The sequence below is a fragment of the Calypte anna genome, chromosome Z (genome assembly GCF_003957555.1).
Source record: "Calypte anna isolate BGI_N300 chromosome Z, bCalAnn1_v1.p, whole genome shotgun sequence".
NCBI classification, from domain to species: Eukaryota; Metazoa; Chordata; class Aves; order Apodiformes; family Trochilidae; genus Calypte; species Calypte anna.
Window position 1 is genome coordinate 18,669,184 of NC_044274.1, and position 27,164 is coordinate 18,696,347.

Sequence of the window (27,164 nt, forward strand, 5' to 3'; positions counted from 1 at the left end):
GATTTTGCACACTGCAGAGTACCAAATCAAAGGCCTCATTAACCAGCTGTTTCATGAAATTATCACTAATAGTATCTTAAAGATTGATGAAGTATACAAAAAATTCTAGGTGGTTTTCCCAAGAATGAGATTTCAGCAAACCCTACAGTCAAAAGCTATGTAATAGTGTATTATATTAAGTACCCAGAGAAACACACATTTTTAGCTTACTGAAGTACACAGACTTCATGCAAAAAAAGAGTCAGACCAGGCACAGAAAAACTGGTTCCATATTCAACAAAAAGGAATTCTTCCCCATCAGCTTACTTCTAGCATAAAAGAAATTTTGATCAAATAGCTTTAATATACCTTACAGGTCTTCCATAAAATCTATCCAGTAAGGGAACTAATGCCATTTGTTGTATATAGAAATGTTATTACTGTCTTGTTAATAAAGACTGACCTCCCTTCAAAAGCACATGGAATAACAGAACTGGGGGGAGACAAACCCCCAGTGAGGACTAAATTTTAATAATAAAACGGGAGTGAAATATTTATAATTTTTATATAATGTCAAAGTCATATTATGGCAGTGGTTAGGACTGTCACTGTTGTATCTACTACACATATGGACTACAGAAGACTGTCCCTGCCATATAGTGCTCCGGACCCAACACCACAGGTAAAGCAGAGGAGTTTTCTGACTTCCATCTCAGGAAACTGATATACCAACTTCCTCAAAATTATAGAAAGCGTAACCCAGCTGGCTGAAATCACCTGCCTCAATAAAAAAAAATTACTCCTTCAGTCATTGTGGAAACATCAGAACACCAATATAATATTACAGGTAAAAGAAGGCTCCACCTCAAGAAGACAGACCTTTCTCATCCTGCTGAGTCTCTGAGAAGCATTCAAGTTTATTGTGCTGCATCACATCCTAGCACCTCTACAGAACTGGCAAGTAAGATATTTCATTATAATTTTATTATTGAAGTTCCTCAGGAATTAACAAATGAAATCCAAAGCTTTCAGAGATGTTAATGGTTCATTAAAATCATTGTAACACAGCCCCTAAATTTCATTGGTGAATTTCTGAATAAAAAGTAATGACTACTGATGGAACAAGAAAGTAACTTTTAAAAAGATACTGGATTCTCATTAGACTCAAGCATACGAGGAAAAAACATTGGATTCTTGGGGAAGCAATTGAGCAGAAAGACATACTCATCCATGGATTACTAAGTGCAATTCAGGATAACTACAAATAAATTTGCAATGTCAATATTTTGCCGTGTGACATTGGGAAACAGTTTGGTGTTTCTAGTAAATATTAATTTCCTGGAAAAGCAAAAACAAACTTAAGTTGAAGGTTTTGCCTCTTACAAAACACTTTAGGGTTAGAATCTGTCACTGAATGTGGGACAGGAAATTCAGCATCAGCCCAGGCAGTTCAGATCTCACTGATCCAGTGTTCAGTGAGATCATGGGCCCACACCACCAACAGTGGACTTCAGTACCCACCAAATTAAGAAGCGTGTTATTACAGTACAGTGATTACATTTCCTTTAGAGTAGCCATTTCTAGAATGATTCTAGCTGAATTTTGGTTATGAGTGCTTTTGAAAAGGAAACACTTTGTGCTACACTATCTGATATCAATCATACCATTATAAAAAGTGGTGTTCAACCTGTAATACCAGCCTTGAAGCTCCTTTGCTACTTTATCAGGTGAATTCAGTATACTATAAAATGGACAATTCCTTAGGATTGCCTGGGCAGAGAATCTATTCTACAACAGCTTCATGGCTCAAAGGGGAAAGAAGAGTGGAAATGGGTAAGAATAAGAGGTATACCTACACTAGCTAAAATGTCCCTTCACAACCAAAGACAAACAAAGGCTCAAATGCACATAGGCATGATCAGTTGAGATGCCAATTTAAAGATCTGTTCAACTTGAGTTACTAGGTAACTTGTGGTGTCCATCTCTCTTCTTTTGCCCTTAAAGACAATCCTCAACTCTGACCAGAAATAACACACTGGGGCTATAAATTTCTTAATATTTCCATTACAACATATAACATTTATATGAGAAGCCTAAGCTTTGAGAATTCTGTTTTAAGTAATTTTACTGAAGACTCCTGACCATGTCTGTCCACAACATCTTTCTTAGAAGAAACCGGGCCAGGCACAGCAAAAGCCTCTATAGTCAGAGCAAAAGGTTCTTCACTTGTCATCTAGTGGTGACATTGGCTGGCTTTTTATCCTTTTGTCCAGCTTTCACTCTCCAGTGTTAAACACCTCATGAAATTCAACAAACAGCTACACATTGAATAAGTTTTTCTTTTGGTTTCTATACTCAAAGCATAAAGTGATAAAAGTCTTGTCTCATCTCCAGTGCCAAAACTAACAGCTCAAAAAATGTATCTAAAAGAAACCAAATTCAGGCTCACTACAGTTATTACGAGCTATGGACATCCATCCAACAGCAAAATGTTTTTTTCTTTTCCCCTTCTTTCTGTTAGTATATCTAATTTCAGACTAGATTACATATCTTCTCAGCAATGCATAAAGAAGAACAGTGATCTTGGAATCACAACTCCACATTTACTTATCAACTGAAGTAATTTAGTATAGAATTCCTGTCTGCTTTCAGTCTCCACTGATGACACAAAACAGTCAAAGCTCCAGAGATCACAACCCTTTCCTTCTTTGAATCCCTTTTACACCTTCTTCCCAAAAAAGTCACATGGAAACACTTTCCCTACTGTGCCTGTTACTTTCCAGTAACCCAAAAAGACTTTTATACTTATGTAATCCATGAAGGCTTTTACATTTATGCCAGACGAAAAAGAGAAAATGGGCATTTTACCAGATCCCTTCCCTGACCCTAACATCCACCTTTTCACATGATTAAATTGAAATACGTCATTTGGTCTTCAAGCAGAAAAGAAAACTGACATCATTCCTATGTAAGAGGGTTTCTGGACAACATTTTTGTCTTCAAAATGTTCAGGAGGTATCAGTGCCAGGGCCCTTTAAAGATAATGCTTTAGCCAGAAGCTCATAATGTAAGGAAATGCAATGCAGACAACACTTAAGAGTATAGTGAAGACATCCTGAATCCTTCTGCTGTAGACAAAAATATTTCTCAGCTTTTAATATCTAATGTTTTGATCTTGTGTTTTCAACACAACAATAAATGTTGCAATCAGGCCAGAGACATAGTGCTTCACAGACAAACTGTTCCCATGGTGCCTGCTGGAGAGAGGGAAAAAATCACATCCACTGGTTTTGAACCAGCTATCTTAACATCTACTGCTGATATGTGGTGCACTCATATCCAGAAGCTCCCAGATACAGAGACCATCCTTACCTGCTAGGTGGCTGATGCACATACCTCCAAAGATATGGGGTCGTGGAGTCTCCTTCACTGGAGACATTCAAAACCCGCTTGGACACGTTCCTGCACGATGTACTCTAGGTGGCCCTGCTCTGGCAGGGAGGGTTGGACTAGATGATCTTTCGAGGTCCCTTCTAACCCCTAGGATTCTATGATTCTATGATTCTATGATATTCCAGCTGTATAACAGCCCTTCAAGAAAATTAAGTCACTTATTTTTCTAAATCAAAAATGCAAGATCAAAATAAAAGGTCATTTATCTGTCTTAACAGCACATTCTGTCAAAGTGCAGTAAGTGCATACAACATCAGCTGTGAGAGAGGAGGAACTGGTTTTATCACCTCTAATTGAAAGACAATACCCGTTTTAGTTACTTGAATGAATAAGCTCCCCATTGTCAACTGAGATTTGCACCTTGAAGGTTTGTCCCCTGGCACTCATCCATAAAAGTGAACAGGAACTGAAATCAGCTGGCATAGGTAGCTCAGAGAAGTATTTAACTTCCAAATTACAGTGCTTTTCTATGTTTACAAAATCAAGTATGCTTTTCACTCTCTTACTATTCTGGATGTTCAAGTAGAATCTCTGGCTATAAGTGCAGCCTGTTTTCACTGGTTTTAGTGAAAAAGGTGTGACCTCTTCTTGTAAAGCAGACGTTTTCGTGTTAATTTTAGGTTACCTGGCATATGCTGTGAGACCTCACCTCAGGGTTGTAGAGAAACCAGGGATTTAACTTTGACTCCCCTCTCTGCCTTTCTCCTATCTCTGCCTTTCTCCTTCCATTCTTGAAACAGAGCTGTTGGTTATTGTGCTGACACATTTCTTTGGTACAATCAAACTGGAACACACAGGGTGTTGCAGTGAGAGACAGACGGGTTGGGCAATTCAGAGATGAAGACAGGTCTTCACATAGTAAAAATACTTTCTTAGTTTATAAAAATACAGCTTGAAGTCCCATTAAGTGTCCTCATGTGCTAGATGCTAGGCTAACAATGAGAAACACCTCAAGTCCTTAATAGCTTCTGCTACAACTACGATGAAATACTCAGGACCCAACAGAGGAAGATGAAGGTCCTCTAAACCACAGGAAAAACAGCACACAAGCCCCAACATAAATATAATAGGAAGACCCTCCCTAGGGATAGGATTTGAGTGATTGAAACGTGTTCAGAGATGATAACACTAAATATAAATAAGCTGTTGTGATATTAATAATTTTAAAAGACTTGTTTACTCTGGTTGTACAGCACAAGTGCAGACAGACTAAAAACAGAGAGAATTTAAGAGGAGTAGCAAATTCCAGCTATAACAAGCTTCTAACTGAATTCTGCAGAAAAAAAAAAAAAAGGCAGAACATAGGATTAAAGAATACATTTGCAATTATTGAAAAGCCTCATATTCTGCACTATAAACATGCTACAGCTGTCCCACAGAACCAAACCTTTACTATAGCTCCTCCCAGCTAACAGAGCTTTGCATTCCAGTCCAAGACTTCACCTGTTGTACCACCTGAATAGATGCCCGTTGTCTCCAAAGTGAATTTCCTAGTGTGTTCTATAAATACTGACTCTGCTCCTTCAAAAGTCCGTAGCTTTAGCATAACACTTTTGTGCTAACTTAGCTAGAACCATTTATCAGAACAGAGATGATTCCTACACATACTGCAAGTACCTGTTCAGAAATTTTGCAATGTGTGCATTTATTTCTCTATCTAGTTATTTCCTTCTTTCAGTTAGAAACTGCCAGTTCTATATCTGAAACCACTGTAACTACAGGAGAATCCTATTTTCAGAGGAAAAAGTGGACCTCCCACCTTTCAGACTGATTCAGCAGCAATTACTAATAATCACCTGGTGGAAAAAAACCTTTCAGAAAATACATCCTCATAAATAGAAATTAGTTCTCCATTCTCTCTTACAGCCAGACGTAACTGTATTTTGAATGTTCCTTCTTCAACTCAGTATTTCCTCCATCACAGACAAATTCAACCAGTGAGACTGAACAGCACTACCTGTATCACAGAATGCCATAGGTAATACGGTTTCCTCACAAATCTTTCACTCTCTAAAATACAGCACTGATACTTCATGAAATAGGAGACTGGTTAATGAAGCTTTGCTACAAAGACAAAGAAATAATCCAGCAGAATGACAGAAAGAAAACAAAGAACCAAAACAGGCCACATCATAATGAAAAAATACTACTTCCATCTTTGTCTTTTTATGGAAGCTGGTATATAAGGGGTATGGGGAAAATGGAAATGGAGAAGGGAGTAGCCAGATTCACTGTGAATGACCTTGAAGGCAGATGTATCCCTGATTAAAAGTGAATTCTCAGGGTTGATTCTCACCTTCTCAGTGTAGCATTTACAGTGAAATTTTTAGAGTAAATCAAACACTATGAGAGTCTGCAAGCCTCTTACACTCACCTAAAATGTAAATTGTAAGGAACACCCCTGTATTGCATCTACAAATGATCTACACAGCAGAAAACATGATGTCGAAAGGTCCCTTCCAACCCAAACCTTCTGCAACTCTGTAGTTTCCAGATAAAAGATAGTTGTGTAGTTAAAACACAGTGTCAAATGAAGAAAACTGATGTTAGTTTTTGGTTCTATCACAGAAACACACTGAAGAATTTCAGTTCACTCCCCTTTTTCCCCTACTCTCTTTTTCCTTACAGCCGTCAACTGTTTTTCCATTTCAATCTAATCATTATTTTCAGAAGCAGGAACTCTCTGTCTCTAAATATGGCTATACCCATAGGAGCAGCTGTAGTAAGAAATGAGAAGTAGAATTTAACAAGCCAAACTGGTAGTGATGCCAGTCCACATGGTCCAGCAAAGCTCAGCATGAAGGCAAGTCCAGCTGCAGCATCCTACACTACTGCACCTAGGTTAGTACTAGCACCAGGCTGTGCAGCTGACAACCCTGCCTTGCAGTTTGGAAATGCACCCTCTGGCACTGGCTTTGCCTGGCACATCCTCAGCTACAGGAACAGAGGAAACAACTGAAATAATGAGGTATTGCCCTCACTGACAATGAGAACAGACCATGACAGGTATAAAGTGGTTCATCAGCTTCATGTCTTCAAAGCATTACTGGATGGCCTGGCATTACTGACAGCAAAATCAATGATAAAACCCTTTATCCTGACATTAAGACAATGCTACTATTACTATAAAAATTTCAGTGGCAATCAGATCTCTCTGACATCCTTGATAACTCTGAAATTCCACTATAAGCAATAAAAAAATCCCTCCCTACTCTGCAAGCAGGCTTTTTGTCCACAAAAAAGTGAGAACACCACACAGTGCTCCAAACACGAAACCCTTTTGTTGCAATTAAATACTAGGAGTTAATTTCTAAATAATTTTCTCACCTGGTGAAAACAGCCGTCATACAATCACAGAAACCTACAAGACACACGACATTTCTAAAGAATGGGACTTACGGCAACTGGTTTCTGTCACATGGGCTTGCAAATATGAAAAAGCAGACCTTTGGAAAAGCCTGCTGGTCTGTTCTTTTTAAAAGGTAGTTAACAAAGGTGATTACATGTCCTTGATGCTCTTATTATAAATTACTTGAAGATGTATCACAAAATGTATGAATTTCTGTATGAACTTTTTTGCTATCCCAGTAGTTCTGGTGACTGTCTTAGACCTGCCCCTTAAAATGTGTCACCTGCAGTGAGAGCTACAGGCTTCTGGCATGTCTGAAAAGCCATGCATAAGACAGATGAATCCAGAAGCCAATAAAAGTGATACCTGCAGTTGCTGGCTGATACCTTCATCTCAGCACCGGTAGTTCACACACATACGGAAACAGAGGAAGAAGTCACAGGGAATATTCTTGCACTTGGATTAGTATTTTCTTAGTGACATATCACAGCTGTTATTGTAGAAATAAAAAAATTAATAAAAAGGGGGGGTGAGGGCATTTCATTCACGTGTCTTGTGTTTTTCTGCTGTTTTTTTATTAGAAAGTCTAGCTATGCCAAGCCTCAGCTCCTTCACTGCACTTTAATAGGGGAAGGACGCAGCAGCACAGGTCCAAATCCGAGCCTACAGCCTCGCCCTTCCCGTTCAGTAAGGGGACACCCTCGACTTGACGGAGATGCCTGCTGTCCCAGCCACCCGTGAGGCCGCTCTCCATGGCGCCGGACCAGCGGTACAGAATCAGCCCCTCCACCCCGCCGAGCAGCCCGGAGGCTCCTAACACAGAGCCGGGGGATGCGGCTCCTGCCGGGACTCAGCGCTGGGGCCTGGGCGCACGGCGGCCCCGTCACGCCGCTCTCCGCCGGGCCGGGACAGCGGGGCACCCTCCTGCCGGGTGCTGCCTTTCGCCCGCCGGCGAACAGCCCGCTTCAGCGCTCAGGGGAGCGCCCTGCCCCGGCCCTCACCGCGCCGAGGGCTGCGGCTCAGCCCATGCCGGGCCGCCCGTTCCGCAGCCAGGCGCAGGTGCTTTCCGGCCGCCCGGCCCCCAGGTAAGCCACGGCTCCCGCCATGGCGGCGCCCCGCGGGCAGCCCTACCTGCGACAGCCGGCTGCCAGAACTGGCGCCAGCATCAGCGGAGCGGCGGGCTCGAACCCCACGCCACTGTCGCACCGGGGCCGGAGCCACGGGACCAACCGGGCACCAGCACAGCCGCAGGCGGCAGGGCCGGGCCGAGGAGGGGCGGGGCGGCCCTGGGAGCGGCGGGAGAGTGTCACCGCCCCGACCCTGCCGGCTGCTCCGGCGGGGCACCTAGCTCGGAGCTTCTCGCCCGCTGCACCGGGACAGTCTCTTCCGTGCTTCCTCCTCGCAACGCAGATGCTGCCGCGTCCCGCCCCCAGCCCCAGAAACATCGGCGTGGGAAACGGTACGGGGCAGCGTACATCCCCGCCGCCCCGAGCTGTGTGTCCGGGGGAGAGGCAGACGCCCAGCCCTCCCCGGGGCCTTCCTGCTCCGTGGACGGTACCGCCGGGACAGCGCCCGGCCCGGGGCGACACCAGGCCGCCTACACAATGGTCACGGTAACCTTGAGCCAGAGTGCGGCCGGGCCGGGCTGCTTGGGTTATTGCCCAAGTCTTTGAAAGCTCAGAGGGGCCCCAGGCCAGCTGCCTCGGGGATGCTTTTGGTTCCGTGCTCTCGTTCTGTCTGTGTCAGAGGACAGATGCCCTGGTGTCGTTCATAGCTTCCCCCCCAGTATCTTGCCTGTCAGACGGAGGGGCCCAAAATTCCCTCAGTCTTTTCTCCTCCTGTCTGGAGCAGCCCTCTTCCTCACAATATGCATACTGTGCATAAAGGAATACTTTCCTCATGGAATCATACATCATACTTCTCCATGGAATAAACATGAACAGGCAGACAAAACAGAAGGAGCAGAAGCTGAGATCATTATAACCAACACGGTACAGATTAGACAAAGTTCTGCACTACCCAGCCTAGCATTGGTGTCCCTGTCCTTGAAAGTACAAGGTTTCAGTTTAGAAAATATTTTAAAGAGCACACTTGAACCACTCATGTATAAGCCACTTAGCATACTTAAGTCAAATATGCAGACATGCCTTTAGATACATATATAATCTGTGCCAGGAATGGCCTTGCAGTCATAAAATTTTCTCTGATGTTATCAGCTGGCTGCCTGCATTGCAATGTGTCTCAACAGGTCTGTTATTTTTTTGAACTTGCTACCCTCTTACACATAGGACTGGAATTTGTGACCTGAAATCTGACACTAAGCAAGCAAAGTAACGAAGGTAATATTCCCAAGCTGCAGAAAGAAGAAAAATGGTGATGGCATGAGTCTTTTCTGGGTCAGCCATCTGGTTCTTCTCTTCCTTTGAGGCCTGCAGTCATCATTTAGTCTACATTTTCCTGAGCAATTTTTGGCAGGCTTTGCTGTCTTTACAGTTTTAGAATAATGTACACAGTGGGACTGGGGATCTACACCCAGAGAGAAATAACAGGGAGTGATCTTCACCCAGATATTACTTAGAAGCTTTATTAAAGATGCCAAAGGCAGACACCTAATAGACTGCATAATTTCAGACTGGCACTCAAAGTCTGTGAAAATCTGGAGAAGGGATTGTAAAGAAGTGTTTGTCTGAATTGTGAATGAGAAGGGCAAAAAAATTATTTAATGTGAAATTAATGATCAATAATATGACTGAGACTGGAAAATCAGATTTCCAGGTGTGTGGCAGCAAAACTCTGCACTGCAGCAGGAAAGCCTGGGGGAAAATGTTGCTTTTGCACCACTCATATATTGCACAGATCTGGCTTCACATATCCCCACCAAGAAGTAGTAGACTTCCATAACCCTGTGCATAGAAGTTTGCCATGACAGTCCTTGGATATACCTTAAAAGGAGCGGCATCACTTGCACTGTAGACCTTGGAAAGTAACACTCGAAATTACATTAGGAAAAAAAGAGAGTAGAAGGCTGGATGAGAGGTGGGAGATAGCTCAATGGGAATATCCTGAACGTATGAGGTGTTTTGGAGCTAAATGTAGAGATAGTGGGACAGGAGTGAGAGAGCCCTGGTATCACATGCAGGGCTGATGAGGCCATTTGCATGATGCTGTGCAAACTGGGGCAGTTCTGTGCTGGACATGGTCACCAGCTGGAGGTCTGAGTTCAGATAATGGGAAAACAAAACATAGTGCAATTGGAGATATCACACTGATCCAAAGAAAGGGAATCCACTCTGACACAGCAGAATGCACTAACAGGGCTAGGACTGTTCAGCCTGGAGAAAAGAAGGTTCAGGGGCATCTCATCCATAACTTCAAACAGGTGATAGGAAAATGTGAAGAAGGGGGTGCAGGATGTCTTAGAGGTACCCAGTGAAAATACAATAGGCACAAAATGAAATACAGGAAATTTTGTTCAAACACAAAAATTGTGGGGGGGGGGGGGAGGGAATGTCAAGAATGAGAACAGGATGCCCAGATAGGCTGTGGGATCTCTACCCTTGTTGATACCCAGAAGCTGATAGGGCACAGCTTTGAGCAACCTGCTGTAACTGGCCCTACTTTGAGCAGAAGGCTTAGACTGGACTATCTTCAGAGCTGCTTTCTCACCTCAACTATTCTGTGACGTTGTGACCCACAGAGAAATTTTAAAACAAAAATTTTAAAACAGTTATTTAAAACAAACATTAAGAGATTTCTGCAAAGTGGAAGGCCCCATCTTGAAAGGCATAAGTGGCCTGTAGCTTTAAGCCACATTTATTTCAGACATTCAGGAGTTTCCAGCTCTGAGTCCCACTTACTTTCAGCAGGATTTAGGATTCCTAAAAAATGTAAATCTGAATTTTTCTTTGTTTCCGCAGTTCCTGGGGGGAGATGATTTCCTTATAGGTTTTTTTCCATCTTTGGCTTTTAATTACTCAGGAATTTCTTATGTCTTGAGAGTGCTACAGAGCTTGTTTCCTAAGATACTATCTTGGCCATGCAGTCAGACAGGCAGAAATCCAGTATATAAAATGTTCTGGCTTGTGTTCTTTCTTCCTTCTCTGTAGGATGCTTCTCCTATGCCAGCTGCAAATCCAATAGTCAACCTCATAGGTGAGTAGTTTTGTGAAAATGCAACGAATCATTCAGCTGTTTGTCCAATTCTTCCCTGTTCATGATGGAGATCTATTTGTTTGCATCTGACAGCATCTGACAGTCTATTAGTTCAAGAAGAATGCATGATGCTACTGACCACTATAATACACTACCCATCAGCTGCTTCTTATTGGATTTTATGGAAGAAAGGTTTCACTGGGAAGAAAGTTTCACATGGTACCAGAAACTTTAGAGATCAGTTTCTATTCAGTTCTCAGCCAACAGTACTCTTTGTGTGGTACCACATCGAAGACTTCCTTAGGGTTCCCATAGGCTTTCAACCTAAAAAAAAAAATAAAAACATAACCCCTTCCACATGTTTTGAAACAACTTCTATCAGATTTCTTTTGTCTTGATTAAATTATGTGGAAATTACTGTTGTGAATAAGTAACATACACTCAGAAGACATGCCTGGGTAATTCTGATGGGAAAGACTGAAAGCTGGCTGCAAGCAGTCAAGAGAGGCCCTGTGATCTGCAGCTAAATAGAAGAAATTAATAGTCTTTAGATAAAGCTGTAGTAATCAAACATTTATTGCATTACAATGACATTTTAATATGACATCTTAGTTTTAATGTAACACTGCATCAGATGAAAAATATTCAACTTGTATTTCCTGATACAGTGGAAAATGTTGTGGACTAAGCTTCTTAACATACAAATGTTAAGCTTCTCACATGCAAATAAGTTATGTATGTATTTTCTGTAGTTTTCTTGGAAAGCAAACCTGCAGTGGTCCATGCAGATGCCTGAAGAGCCTGGTGGTAATGACACTAGAGGGAGTTCTGAGGCTGTAAGAAAATATTTTTCCTATTACAGTTTTTTTCAGTAAACAGCGCTTCATAAGCAAAAATGTTGTTGAAATAAAGCTTCTGGAGAATGAAAGAACTGTTAAATTCAGAAGGGATCAAACAGTATTCAAGTTATAAATTCCAGTTTTTCCAATGATTCATTAAGCAAGCCAAGTAAATTTTAAAAAGGACAATGTTAATAAAGATGTTATTTTTCCAGTGAAGAGTTTCTATTAAAGTCAGCATTCAAAATAGAGTAAAAGAATATTTCACGTTATTAACCTGGTAATTTAAATTATAAAGACCATTTTCTGAAAAATCTGTACTCTTCTTGTGATCCCCCACTAAAAACTTAAAAATTAGACCATGCAGTCCCAAGTTTTCAAGGCAGACAACTGAATTTTTACTGTAGCCAATGGGAGTTGTCAATGTTCAGCATCTTAAAGTTCAGGATATACATTCGCAATAAAAATAGTCTTTCCAAATGCGCATGGGTGCAAACACCTGCTACTGTGGGATGCTGGTCTGTGCATGTTCCTAACTCGATTTTGAAAATTGTAGGTGTTTGAAAGAAAAATTCCAGGACTGGAGGTCTTCTGTAGCTCAGCATGATTAGATTAGCGTTAGATCAGCATTAGATTATCCTGTACCACTGGGACTGGGAATAGAGCTGGCACTGTGGGATAATAATGCACAAGCTTAAAGCAAGGCAAGGCTTTCTTCTCTGAATGGAGGAGGAGGAGGTGACATTCACATTCACTAGGGATCTAAATGTTTGCATTTCTTGCCATGATGGTCCATGCCTCAAACCAAGACCTCTTAGCCTGTTTCAGGTATTCACCATATAAACTTCATCCTGTTCAAGATACTACAGAGTAATCAGCTCTTGCTTCTCTCAGACCATTTCCTTTAAGGCAACCTACTTAAAACGTACAGGTCCAGAAGCTTCCTCAAAGATAATCCATCAGAACTGGGAATCTTGAACTACATCTTCATCCCTATCCACCAGAGCAAAACAACAGCCATTCAGACAGAAGTCCAGCAAAGAAAGTACAGAAACACAATTACAGCAAAACTATGCAAGTTATCTTAGCAGAAGGAGGAGACTAGAATACATCTTTTGTACAGGTCAAAAGAGACAGAAGAACTCAAAGGAATGGTTTGGAAGAAAATGCTTCATGCTTGTGGTTTCAGTACACTGAAAGAGAAAAGCAGCTCCCAGAAGGCTTCACTTCTGGCACAAAGGCACATGGTCTCCCTCAAGATATCTGCAGAATTTAAGATCTTAGGTTTTAGTGAAAAACAGCATCTTATTCCGTGACATGGCTGATTTAGAGACTATCCAGGGATCAGATACTGCAGCAACATATTCACAAGCGATGTATATCAGAACGCTGAATAAAAATAGAATAAATAGAAATAGAGTAAAATCTTCATTCATACTGTTTTGTTTTTCTGATGCCCTAAGCTTAACAGCTTTATGCAACTTTACTAATCCTTTTTACTTCAGCAGGCTTTTTATGCCTCTCCTGCTGATCAGTAGCTTCGTGATTGTTGCTTGTAACTCAGTCCCCTTTGGTTAGAACCTTACTGTCCAGGAAAATCTTTTCTCTTGATCCACACTGATCTGTTTTTCTTCATATGCCTGTGCAAACAGTTCAGATTCTTCCAATAATGGTAATACATCTTTCTCTCACCAAGTGAATCCTGGATTAGTGAGAATTGTTCTTAAAGTCACTGTTATTATTCTGGTTGAGGATCTGGTGCTTTTCTCATGTGCTGCCTTTAACATCATTAGGAGTGAGTGATGTTTTTAAAGCCTCACGTTCTAAATGATGTTTTTAAACCCCTGCACTCGTACTCATGTGGCTGTATTATTCTGGCTGCCAATATTAAAAGGTGCATTTGCAAATACATTTTGTAGGGCTTTGCTTTTGAGATTACTTATCAAACTGCAGCTGTAGTATTTTCACAGGGTTTCTGTCTTGCATCAATCTTACACAGGTGCTGCTGTGTTTGTTATATTATCTCTGACTCACACTAGCCATTTTCACAGCCTTTGTGATTTTGACTGTGTCTTATTAAAGAATTTGCGTTAGAAATAATTGGAGCTTCTCTTTTATCAGTTGGCTATGAGTACAGAATAATGTCTGTGGGCACATATTCATTTAGGATGGAAGGGACGACCTGAATCATTAGAAGCCCTCTCCCAGCTACTGCAGATATTACCTACTGCAGATAATAATCACTGTTATTCATTTATTGAACTCTGTCACAAAAACAAAAGTTGGCTTGGTCTCATCCCTGTTCTGTACTTGATTCCCCTTTTACAAAACTGCCCTGAGTGTGATTAATCTTATGTTTTGGAAACTTCTGATTTTCAACTGATGTCCTTTATGGGCAGCTGATAGCTTACATGAGCCAACATTGCTTTTTAGTCTAAACAGTTACTAAACCGTTGCTGCTGAGCTTTTTCCTCAACATATTTGTGGACTGCACCCTCTTTCCCCTCACCCCTGGCTGAAAGAGGCTAACAGCTTGTCTGTCTAGCCTTTTCACACAAATTAGGTTCTCAACACCCTCACTATTCTTCTCGCCCTTCTCTTGCCCCCTTTCCAGTTTAAAACCATCTTTAAGTAACACAAGTGGCCAGAATAAGAGGCAGCTGGTGAGACCTGGTCAAAGAAAGGCCCTGTCCACTTCCTTGTCCTTTTTTCCTCAGAAGGTCTGTCTCTGCCTCAGTCCATGGATCAGCTTGTCAAATCTAAGGGAGACCCATTTACCTCAAATGTGGCAGAGGAGACAACAGCTACAGCAGCTGGCACACTAGGTGTCCATCATTGTGCTGCTCTCCAGATGCTCCAGTTCTCTCTCTTTACACTAACTGGCAGTGACCTCTCAGCAATAGGTCAGTCAGACAGAAAGTGGTGGAATAGCACCTATGCTTTCCCAGACAGACTGGGATTAGTGTAGGCTCTGTGCTACATCAGGATTTACCACACCTCTTGTGGCAACCTGAAGCCACTCTGTACTGTATATTATGGTCACTTGTGGCTCTTCATTCCTTAGAATTTGGACATTATTTATCTTCATGCATTTTCTTGAGGACTTCTTGCCAGTTTTTCTCCCAACTGCCTGATAACAGTGTATCCTTTGTGTCTTTTTTTTAATGATGGTCACTGACGAAAAAGCTTGTTTCATTGCTGTTAATGATCTGTGAGAACTTGGTGCAAATCTGCAGGTGGTAATATCATCTGAGAGGTGTCAATCTTCTCCCTTGACAACTCGTGTTCCTGCAATACTGCTTGTAATGCAGGAAGTATGAGTTCAGGCCCTGACCGATCACTGTGAAAGCTGGTTTCTCCTTCCAGCTTTTTTCAGTCATCTCAGGCCTATGTAGTGTTGTTCTTCAGCAGAGCTTCAAGGATCTGCTGAGACTGGAGTTGTTTTTCTCTTCAACAGTGTAAGAATGACAGCACTCTTCTGAGGCTTTACCGTTTGTCCCCCAAGTGCCAGTGGCACTATCAGCACTAGTAAAACTTGTGCCCATGTTTGAGATTGGGTCTCTGAACATGCAGTGACTCTAGATACAGTCCTCCCAGGCAGGGATGTCTATTGATGTGGTTGCAAACAGCAGCTAGGCCTGGAGACCCACCTTCACTAAAGTGTTGCATACTACAAGTAAATCTGAGTTAGCACTGAGAGCAGAAATAGGCCCAGGTATGTGGAGTGCCAGGATTGCTTCTCTAACTATATCCAGGCTGCCCCAGGCTGCTTTAAAGATAAGTCCACTCTTCAGTGCAGTTCCAAAGTAGAACTTCTTCACAGCAGCATCAGTGGACTCAAGAGCAAGCAGAGACGAGTTGCTTCAAACCAGAGGGAACCTGGATGCTTATGGTACAGGAATCCACCAGGAATCAGGAAGGCCTAGAAAGATCTGTGAAGGCTCAATAAAGAATAGGGATAAAGGAATACTGATACACAAGGAAAAGGAGAAAAAAAAATGTGTAAAGGAAAAAAGACCAGAAGGGAAAGAAAAGGGAAAGAGTTTCTTCTTTCCTCTTACCTACCTGGCTTTCAGCCATGCAGTCTGTAGGTATCTATCGTTGTACATCTGGCCATGATATAGATACCAGAGAGAAGAGTAAGTATCATAATAAATTAGGGAAGAGGTGTCACTGACAATTGATTTGTACAGTCTGTCAGCTTTTCCTCTACAGCCGGGATAAAACAGATGGCATATAATGATTTCAGAGGTAGATCTCCAAGCTTCCAGTTGTAGTCTAGTTCCCCTTCAAATGTTGGAATGGGATTATTTCTCTCCTGTTTTTTATGCTTGTAATGAAGAGTTATTTTTCAAGGCTCTAGGTTTGTATTCTGTGCAGAGAACAATACTCTGGCCATGCTGCTTCAAACACTTTAGTTTTCAAGCACAGCATGTCTAGTTTATTTTGGCCTTCTTACTCTTTTTACCCTGCATATGAGGAAAAGAGACATGCATCTCCATTGAACTCTGCTCAGCTCTGTATCCACAACACACTGATCTATGCCATTTTCTGGATACATTCGTGCTTCTCTGGATAGGGTTGATCCTGTGATGCCAGTGAGAACCCTTTGAGGTAGACATTGGCCAAAACACCTTAAAATTTTCCAGTATTGATCCAATTTTCTTTTAACATTGGCAGATGCCAGCCAAATCTAATATCATTCCTCTGACAAGATCTCAGGCCTAACTACTTGTGTGGGTGTTTGCTGAGGAACAGTCTGCAGGCAGAGAGCCTGACTCCCTCCTTCTGGTGTGGCATAACCACATTCGGTTAAACTCCAATGTTTGAAAACCACTACCATTGAAAGCAGCTCCAGACACATCTGATGGTGTGTGCTTTATGGGTCTTTATTTTTTTCCAGCCCAATCCTGGCTCTGCCTGAGGGTTACATATTTGATGCTCATAAAATAAAACACTTGATATATCAAGTGAGATTTTTTTTGTAGTTCTTAAACAGTGTAGAGTTTTGAAATAAAGCAATTGATTGCCTTCCTTCATGCTAATATGGGTTTCAGCATGCAAAAAACATTAGTCATCTGATAGCTGAATAGTGTTATGTTGCAGATAGTAATTTATTCCTCTCTTAAATACAGTGTAAAGGCTTTCTTTTTTTTTTCTGTTTGGTTTGGTTTGGTTTGATCTGGGTTTTGTTTTTTAAGTAAGCTGCAGCTTTTAGCCATGTATTTCAGTGAAAATAATTACACATAAGAGAGTGGCTCTCTATGGATCTTAGCAATTCAAGTCTCTGACTACACAAGTACCTGCCGCTATGATCATCAGAACATATCAAATGTGAAAATGCCCTCAACAATTGGCTTTTCTCACAGAATTAGTTTTAATCCTCCATCTGACAAGAAAATGGATTTTGATGTATGGGCAGCCTTGGAATTCTATTTTAAAACTGATCAGAATTCTCTGAATGAAGCATCACTTCAGAAACAGACCCACTGAGAGCATTACTTTCCGTCATATGTAATCTTCTTTACAGGAAATTCCCCCATCTGTGTAGCAGTCCTCCAGAGAAAAGTAATAACCAAGGGAGAAATCTGATCATTCTGTTATTTTCCTTTGATCGCCATGCAGGGTGTGCATGACTGAGCTCTCTGTTCTCCCGTCATCCAGAAGGAAAGATTTCCTTTGAGCTTCCAGTCCTTTTCCTCAAAAGTGCTGAGCATCCAGCATGTCCTTCCAGTTCTGAGACAAATTGCAGAGTGGCCATTTGTTTTCGAAAACCAGGCAGCCTGCTCACCTGCCTGGAGAATTGAGTTAGAAATTCAGCACATCCTCACGAATGGACTTAACAACTTGTGTTTGCCTTGAAACTTAATACTCCCCACTTACTGCTGTTTTGGGTGCTCAGACTAAGCAAGTATATTATTTCCATTGTTTAAAACTTCCCTCATTATTTTAATTTTCAGAGGAAAGATCTGCAGTAAAAGGTGAAAGTTTGCCAAAGAAACCACAACATTCCTGGTTATTTCCATTTGTGAAATCACAGACTGACTGTGGAATCCCTCACACTCCGACTAGTGGGGATAGGCACATGCCAGCACCTCTATGACAGACACCACAGCAATATTAGGTAAAGAAAACTTTGGAACTGTAAAAGGAGATGGTCTGGGAACCATTGAGACTTACAGATTAAATTTCTGTTAATTAATCACTGGAATATGAATGCCACAGTAATGTGTGCTTCCATGGAGAATTTGTAAACACTTATATCAGACCAAACAGACCCGAAGTCCAGCTGAGATAGAAAATGCCTCTGAGCATCGGAGTGTGTCTTGCTGCTGGTAACCGTTGTGAGAAAGGCATATTCCAATTGAATAACATATTGAATATAATATTAAGCATATTGAGCTAATTGAATAACATAGCATATTGGGCACTTTTTTTTTTTTCCTAGTAGTGCTATATCATATTGTAGAGCTTTCACAAAGAAAAAAGAAAGCTCCTGACTTTCTCTTCATCTCATTAATCTTATAAGCAACAAAAAGTAATGTCAGAAAGATAACAAAATGCACATACAAATTTTTATAAGTAATTTTTACAAACTTGCACTTGTTGAGATGGCTACACAGCAAGATTGTATGTTTACTTGTCTGCAAATATTTTGGTAAATTCCAAGAAACATTACCTTCTGCTCTTATAAAAAAATCAAAATCTAAGAGCATTTTATACCGCGAGCTTTCCAGTGTGAATGTGATTCAGTCCTCATTTTTATCATGACTCATTCCCTCTTCTCATATTGGCTTCTCCAAATGTAAATTGGAAAATATATACAGTCATTTTCTAATTCTCTGGACTTTTTTTGTATCTAGATAAAGATTAAACACTAGGTGTTTTAAGTAGTTCTTAGGAATCATGCAAGACAAATACTGCTTGTAAAACAGTGTGAATTATTTGGGTTTTCAATTAAGGGGATAAACCAAAAGAAATCAAAAGAAAATATTTTGGGTCTACCTTGGAAAAACACATGGTAAAAATGTGGTGAAATGAAATATTTATTAGGTCCCTAAAGCATTTATTTCATTTTTAACAGTACTGGAGATCTCATACAGTGAAACAGAATTTGCCTGTTTATAGGCATGCGGATGTTGAAGCACTTCTAGTAGCAAGAAGATGAGTTGCACACTTTATAACAACAGCACTGATTTCTTTGTCAGTGGCAGCAGGGAGAAGAGTCTTGAAACTTTTCTAATCTCATTTAGATGAGCTTGATTTTAAGTATATCTCAGTATGTCTTTTAGCTTTGGCTTTTAACCACAACAAATAGTCAATTGGAGGAGCTCATAAGCAAAAAATGCAGCTCTGTTGCTGACACTAACAGATCAGGCAAGTATGTTCCTTCCTCTCTTCTCTTATCCAGCCAGGCCCTCCAACCAGACCAGGGGATGAAGTCTGAAAGTACACAGGAAGGCAGCTGGGGAGAGAGGAGATAAAAGTATTTTAGGTATGGAGAGGACAGAGTTGTTTTCTCTTGTTCTTTATATGCTTTCTAAGCATCCTTCTTGCCTTAGAGGGAAAAGGCACTTCACCTGCCAACCAGCTATAATGCCTTTAAACTGATATCCTTTTCCAAATCCAGTATTTGGAAAACTGGAATACCAATTGACAGTCCTGGAATGTCATTTCTAAAGAATATTTGAAACTGTTTATTTGGAATTTTTTTTAATTACACATCTTGAATTTTGTAAAAATAAATACATTTTCTCCTTTTCTCTCCTCTGAATCTGTCTGCAGAATCAACATGAATTGTACCAATAGCTCCAGCCAGCCCCAGCAGTGCCTTTTTTTAACAAACTGAATACTGCAGCCTGCTCTAGTGCTTTGTCAGCTCCCAAATGTCATCTGCAACCTGCCAGCCACTGACTTGCATCTTGATAAATGTTGTTTTTCGTTCCATGTGAACTAGGTTTTGTTGTTATTTATACCCAGTGGTATAGAACAGCTCCTATTGTCCATTGTTCCCTTATGTACTTTCAGAAAACCTGTTTGTTTCTGGCAGCCTTCTCTTTGAGGAATGTGATGCAGAGCACAGATAAAAGCACAAGCATCTGTTAAGATGATTGGCATTATCCTGACAAAAGTGTAGAAATTGTCTACTTGGGATGGTAGGGAAACACAGCCAAATTAGCAGTAGCTTCAGTTTGCAGTGGGTATCATAAAGCTATGCTTTAATTCCAGGAGCTTGTTGCTTACTGCCTGTACTTCCTATACACAAAGGTAGTGCACATGCTGATTCATTCAGCAGGAGTTAACACATGGGTGCTAAGTTCCAAAATATTTTTGAGGATAATAGTATGGCTAAAGGCAAAAAAGTTCTTTGAAAAGTTCATTCTTGGGAGCTTTAAGGAATGCTTGCCACCCTAGTACTTGATGGACTTTGAGCATTGATGCTTTATTTCAGTCCTGAGAGATGGAGGAAAGTCTCCCCAGTCATCAGTGCTATTTCAGACAACACTAAGAAAATTCTTGATGTTTTCTCATTCAAGCTTTGACCTGACCTGACCCTGCTTAACTTTAAAATCTGACAATGATGGTCTGATGTTATTTTTCTGTAGCCAAGGGTTGAATGCATGTTTAAATGCTTTAGGCCTTCTGCTATCAGTGTTAGTCCCCTGTTCAAAGATACTTTGTTCTGCTCATCTTTTACATAGCTGGTTTTGCCTTGGCATCCCTAAAAATATTCTCATAGGGGAAAATTTCTGAAAACTATGCAGTTTTCATATTTCACACTAATAAGGATTTCTAATCAGGAACTAGGAAGCTTCACTGCTGTCTGTTGAAATTCACTGCTGCTGTCCTGCTGTGATTCTTTTTTTTTTTTTTTTCATTATTGTTTATTTACTGGGTAGATTCAACAACAAAACCTTCCTGAAAGAGACCAGCTGTTACTATTCCTGCCATTCTCTCCTCCCCCAATGTTTTATTTTCAGTTTTGTAATGCAAAATGCAAGAAATCCCTATAGATGCTTTCAGCATATACAAGTATTGATTTGTCTGAGCATTAGAAAGTGAAAATAGCTGTGGAGAGTCTTCTGCAAGACTCCAGACCCCGGCAATTTCACAAAATTATGAAAGTGGGGTGACTGCTATGCAAACCAGGGAAAGACTCTCTCATCACTGATGTTTCTCTGTGGGCTGCAGCAAGATATCAGGTTGATACTTTTGATAGATTGCAATCTGTTTTCAGCAGCTGACCCAGACATAACATCATCATTTCCTGATTATATTGATATGTGTTTCTATTATTTGCTTATTTTGCGCCTTGAGAAACAATTCCTTTTTGTTGTTAAACTGTAAACAGCATTGCAAGGCCTCATATTAAATCATAATTATTTACCATGCTGTTCACGCACCTTTGTCCCTGGGGAATGTGGTGACGTGAATTTACAGGAAGATCGGGGTATTTCTCACCAACAGTTTCCTGTTATTGATATGCTTTTGTTTAGTTGTGATCTTTTTTTTACTCTTTCAGGTTCTCAGGGGAAAAATAAACAGGCACATGACATTAATCACAGTCCTGGGGTATCGTATTGGAGCACTCACAAATACTTTCGATGTGAAATTGTGGGTTAGGTTTGGATCACCAATGACAGGTTATTGTTTATTAGTACATACTCTTCTATTCTGATAATTTTTTTCCAGTAATTCTTAAAAATTCTTTTGTGACCATGTTCTTTTCTGGAAGCACAAAGGGTTCAAAAGTTTATGAAGACAACCTTGAACAGTTTGCATCTGTGAGTGTGTATTTGCATAAGCGGGCTATATCCATTTGAGAGAAAACATGGATCGCATCAAGATACTGAATTAATTAAAAAATCCAGAGCCCTTTCAGAAAATCCTAGAAAACACAGCCAAAAATGTTTCTTCAAGATGGTTTGCCAATTTCCTTCCTTTGTAAATAAATGAAACCCATAGTCTTTCTGAAAAAAGGTAGTATGTAAATCCTATTCAGTAGTGCTTCAGGATCCACCAGCAGAAATACCAGGGTAGTTATCTAACACATATAACACATGGATCATAAATCTTTTGCAGTGATTTTGGCTATCCTACCAAAATATATAAAATACATATAAAATATAACCTACTTTGACTGTTTGTCTCTGTGGATGTATGGTATGCTCCTAGCTAGTGACCTTTGTATAATAACTTGTTTTTGTAATAAGGAGCTGCAGCAGAACAGCCAATAAACAGCCAATTTAATGTCAAACTACATTCTAGGGAAAGAAGACTAGATTTTTTTTCTTCCAAGGCACTGTGGAAATATAATGGTAAAAGGCAAAACGGCAGCATGTCCTAGAGAACCCACAATAGGCAGACCATCAAGGGATAGATCTGTTGGCTAAAACAAACCGTAAAAGTAAGCTCACAAGTAGTGTAATAGCTGTTCAGACTCATTACCAAATTCTCAGGGTTTCTTTTTTTTTCACGTATTGTTAAGTAGCATGTCTTAGAAATTATGTTGTAAGACTTAGAGCAAAGTCTCAGGTCAAACCAAGATGCTGACATCCTATCTGTGGTTGTGGGGTTACTCTGTTTGGTACTTAGTGTTCTGCTTTGGTGTGTGACACTGGTTTTCCTTCATTACTGATGCTAGCATTAAGGACTACTAAGAACAGTCAAACAGAAGTTATATGTGATATGATACAAATTTTTAAAATGTTATATAACTTCATTCAGTGTTTGTTAATACTCTTCTCCTTTTGAAGTATTTAATTTCTGGATAACATGTAGATTTTACTTGAGTACTTAAAATACACAATTATTCTCTTTCTAGAAGATCATGTTATCCAAAAGATTCTGTAAAAGTTTCTCTATGGCCATGCACTGTCCTGGTGCCAGTGGATGTGTCCTCATCTGTAAGCTCAGCCAAGTGAGATCTTCTCATTTTCTGATGAGAAAATTCTAATAAACCTCAGGTTATTAGATTGTTCTAGTTGTGAAGTTTCATCCTCTGGACTTCCAGACCTTGAAAACAATTTGTTGGTTGCATTATTTGAATCATCAAACAGCATCACTTTAAGACTTCACAACATAAGTAAAATAGCTTCTTTCTGGAAAAATCTGGAGAAAAAGAAAGTAAAATAATAAAAAAATGTTTTAAAAAATCAGTTGTTTATTAAGCAGAACATAAGAAAGCTTCCTATCTGATTTTATACATTCATCCCTCAAGCCATGTAAGTGTGCATTCCCCCCAGCCAAGTTCTTTATATTCCAAGTGAAGATCAAGTCCCCAGCACACCAGCAAGCTCACCTCCCACTCTCTGTTAGCAGACCTTGAAGACCTTGGGTGGTGGATTCTCTCCCAGCACACAGACCTCTCAATTAGAGTCTCCTTTTATGTTTTTTCCAACACCCTATCTTTTTTAGCAGCACCTGCTGGGATATCAGCTTCAAGTTGTGCACTCTTGCACTGTACCCTGGCTATGCTTGAGCAAGTGTGAGGGCTGGACAAAACTGTGGCTTAATGTTTCATTCTTCCACCTGCTGTATCCTTTCACCTGTTACCAGAGCCAGCTGACCTGGTGAAGATTAATTCAGCTAAAATGTTTTAGAAATTAACAAAATGCCCATTTCCCTTCTAATATCCACACCTGTTTGCCTGCTGCAAGCACAGAGTTTTAACACACTTCTTTCTTCCTTGGTAAGAGTTTAAGATAGGGATCTGGATCTTCTATTTAAGTACCCAACAAGATAGAAGGAAGTCAGAATTGCATTTCATTCAAGATGTTTCAGGCTCTTCATTCCTCTTGGTTTGTTATTTGGGATCAGTCCTCTTCCTCAAAGGAAGAGAAAGTGTCCATTGTTTCTCTGAGTCCTCTAGCATCTTATTGCTGTTGTTCCTTTGTAGTTCTTGCTCTCTGATATCCACCTCGGGGACCTTTCCAACCAAGACAGGAACACCAGCTTGTACCTTCCTATATCCTTCTGAAACCTTGGTTAGTGATTTCAATAGGTTTAGTGTCTCTCTGAATAATTTTTAGTACTATTCTTTCATGCAACAGTAAGAAGTTATTCATATTGTTGTTAAACGCCTTCAGAAAGCCGAGATTTCAATTATGATTATTACAAAATCATGGTACCAAATCAGGATGCCTTTACCTCTGTATGGATGCTTGTGGAAATTTTGCTTGGTTTTATGTTTGACTAACTGATTGTTTTCATATTTGTTACACTAAAGAGGACAAATGTTCAAGATAACAGATGATGGATAGGTGTTCAGTGTTCAATGTTAGATAAAAACACCCTTTCACAAACACTATCCCATTTTCATAAATACCTGGTTCTGGAAAACTAAACTTTCTTAAAAGCTCACAAGGGTCTCATGTTTCCACAGTTCAATATCTTGTTGGAAAAGATTGATTTCACCCAGGATGTACACTTGTCTATTGTCTGCGGATTTTTTTAACTATGATGTTCTTTATTCTCTTTATATTCTTCTTGCCTAATGACAGTTTTGTAATATACTTCTAACATTCCACTGAGGAAATAATACTAAAAGGCATTGGTTTTCTTGCCACTCCATTTTAGCTTTGCAAGGTATTTAACTGGTCAGCAGCTGGACTGGATGACCATTGCCTTTCAACTGAAATAATCTCCTCTCCTCAACTGCTATTGACCAGCTGCAAGGTAATGTACTCCTTTGATGTGTTTTCCTCATGTGTTAAAATGCTATTTTTATACAGAGTCCAGAGAAATACTGTAATATTTATCGCAGTGAAAGCTCAGGATAATATCCACCTGCCCTAACCCAGGAAACAGCAGTGTGGACTCCTACTGCTGATCTGTATAATCTATAGAGAAAAAGAAGTTCTTTGAATTCCTCTCACCCTCTAGAGGACACCCAGAGTAGGCCAGATGAGTGTGTACAATTGTTGTGACTGGGCTGGCTGTGGGAGCATAGAGGCTTAGCAGGAAAGCAAATGACACTTCAGCTGTAGCAAGCACTTCCATCACCTGACACACAGCATAGTGGATGTGGTGGTGGGACGGGATGCTTGGAGGGCTTGAGCCCAAACCATCCTTCCAAGCAGGACTCACCATCACTGGATCAGGCCACCCATAACTTTGTGTAGCCCTGCATAGCCCTGGGACTAGCAGGTATCAACTGGCTGTACTGTTAATATTAATCCAGTTTCTTGGTCTCTGCCGTGTATGTCAGATATGAATAGCCTGATCAGAACCCCTTAGCACTGCATGTGCTGCCCCTTCAAGCCTTATCAGTTTTTCACCATTGCTGTCACTTTAGGCCTTTTTCATAATTTCAGTGGGATTTAGCCATGAACACAAGCGTGCAGAAGTAATAAGCAAGCCATAGGCTGTGCAAATGGAGCGTTTTCTCTGCAGATTATCACTGGGTTCTGAAATGAATGCTCTGCACTCTCAGCCACAGTTATGAGGAACTGTAGAGATAATGTATTAGACGAAGGGAGTAAACAGCAGGTCAGCCATAGGCTGGCCTGTGCACTGCCTTAGGTTCCTAAATAAGAGCTCAGATTTGCAATTAAAAATTACTGTCTACTTGGGAGGTTAGTCACACAGATGGGATTTGGGGTATGCAAATGCTCATGAGTGAAATGTGCAGCCCTCTTACCTGCTGTTTGTTTGTAAACAGAGAACAGTGTCCCTTACTGTGTAAATCTGACTGGAAGGTAAATGCAGCCTGAAGTCAGACCTGAAAGGCAACTGTACATCCCAGAGTCAGTCTTGCAGGGCAAGGCCCTCAAAACTGCTGGCAAATGTTGCCCTGGAGACAGCCTGGTCTCACTGAGACACTGCTGAAACCCAACACAGAAAGGGGTAAAGGGAATATAAAATTACTCCACTCTGCTTTAGAATTCCAGTGACAGTACCACATACCCTGAAAAAGACCAGCCTAAACAAACAGCATTTCCAAAGAAGCTTCAGTTTAAGATGAGAAAGAGTAACATAGGTCTATCTGAGTCCAGGAGCTGAAGATATTTTCAGAGATGTCCTCTCCTGACTTATTTAGACCTGGTTGCGAGTCACAGCAAACAGGTGACCGATACAGAAGTGGGAATGCTTGAGTGCAGGCACCTGCTCCATTTTTCCCAAAGGTTTTTACTGTATCCCACACCTCTGAAGTGTCCCTCGTCTCATGAAGGGAAATTTCTGAGCACTTCTAAAGTTGCACAGCCGGGTAGAGTTTATAATATTACTTATATGCTTAAATTTTAAAATACCAGAGAGCTGATCACACTGGAGAACTAAGCTCCTAGCCAATGAGGTCTGCCACAGAGAGCACATTTATAAAACAATTAAAAAAAAATTATCTTTTCTCTTGCAAAATATTTACTCTTGCTTTTCCTAAGCTTTGTTTTTCTCAGACGTTTTTTAGGTATTGTTGCCAATGTCATGTTACGATTATTTTGGCTCAGAGTACAATATATGAAACTCTTCCTCTTCACACAAAACAAACAAATGAAAAGAGAAACAGAGAAATCTTTATCTGTTGTCCTATTTTTTTCTCAGAAGTAAATAGCTAGCCATTGTTATGATAAGCACAAACCATTAATGGATGTTGCCAATAACATTGTGAGGAAAATGAAGAATGGTATAGATGCCTTTAAATAGTTCTTAGTTTAAAAAAAATTGTCATAGAAATAGGCACAGATTTCATTTATAGGAATTCATTTCAGAGATAAAAATGCTCATTTGCACATACAGTGAATTCTGGCATGGTACAATGATGAATGTTTTGGGGTTTTTTTATATTTTCTCTGTATTTTACATAAAATTCAACAAGCTACAACTGAAATGTTCAGCAGAATCCAAACTTGCAGTATTCCCAGAGCACCTCACTGCTACTTTTAAGAAAAAAAAATCAACACAATAATTCTTAAAAATGTCCAGTTCTGTAGCTTGTTCATTTTTCATTTTTTCCCACCTTCTTTCTTCAACTGCAGTTTTAACTTCCCAGATTCCAGCCAGTACAAAGCCTATATAAATACGGGATTTAAATCATCATGAGTAGCACATTCACAGTGAAGGTGGCTGAATACAAGTACAATCCCAGGAAAGTTTACATAGGTAGAGACATTTTTTCAGTCGTAATAACAAAAAGGGAGCAGGGCACTTTGGTCTTTCCCTCATAAATGGGGTTCCTTGCCATTATGATTTGAACAAATTGCCACCAGTGGGATAGTGCATTATCCTAACATTGGCTGTGAGCCTCAAGAAAATTGCCAAAAACTGCCTCAGTGCGTATGCAGTTATTCTGGAAAAGGAGTCTACTGTCAGCAGAGCTTATTCCACTCTGAGCTGGTCTGAGTAATGCCAACAAAAGTATTCACTTGCTCAGGTGAAGAGACATTGTCAGTATT

The 27,164-nt window shown here is 40.4% G+C and overlaps 1 long non-coding RNA gene across 2 annotated transcripts; it reads left to right on the forward strand.

Moving 5' to 3' along the window:
• The first annotated feature begins 7,801 nt into the window (after window positions 1–7,801).
• On the forward strand, window positions 7,802–11,094 carry LOC115599896. Of its 2 annotated transcripts, none has more exons than XR_003988678.1 (3): window positions 7,802–7,866; window positions 10,888–10,933; window positions 11,027–11,094. It is a non-coding gene; the product is annotated as an uncharacterized LOC115599896 (long non-coding RNA). The 2 variants fall into 2 exon arrangements; XR_003988677.1 differs by lacking the exon at window positions 7,802–7,866 and adding an exon at window positions 8,206–8,240.
• Window positions 11,095–27,164: the final 16,070 nt, after the last annotated feature.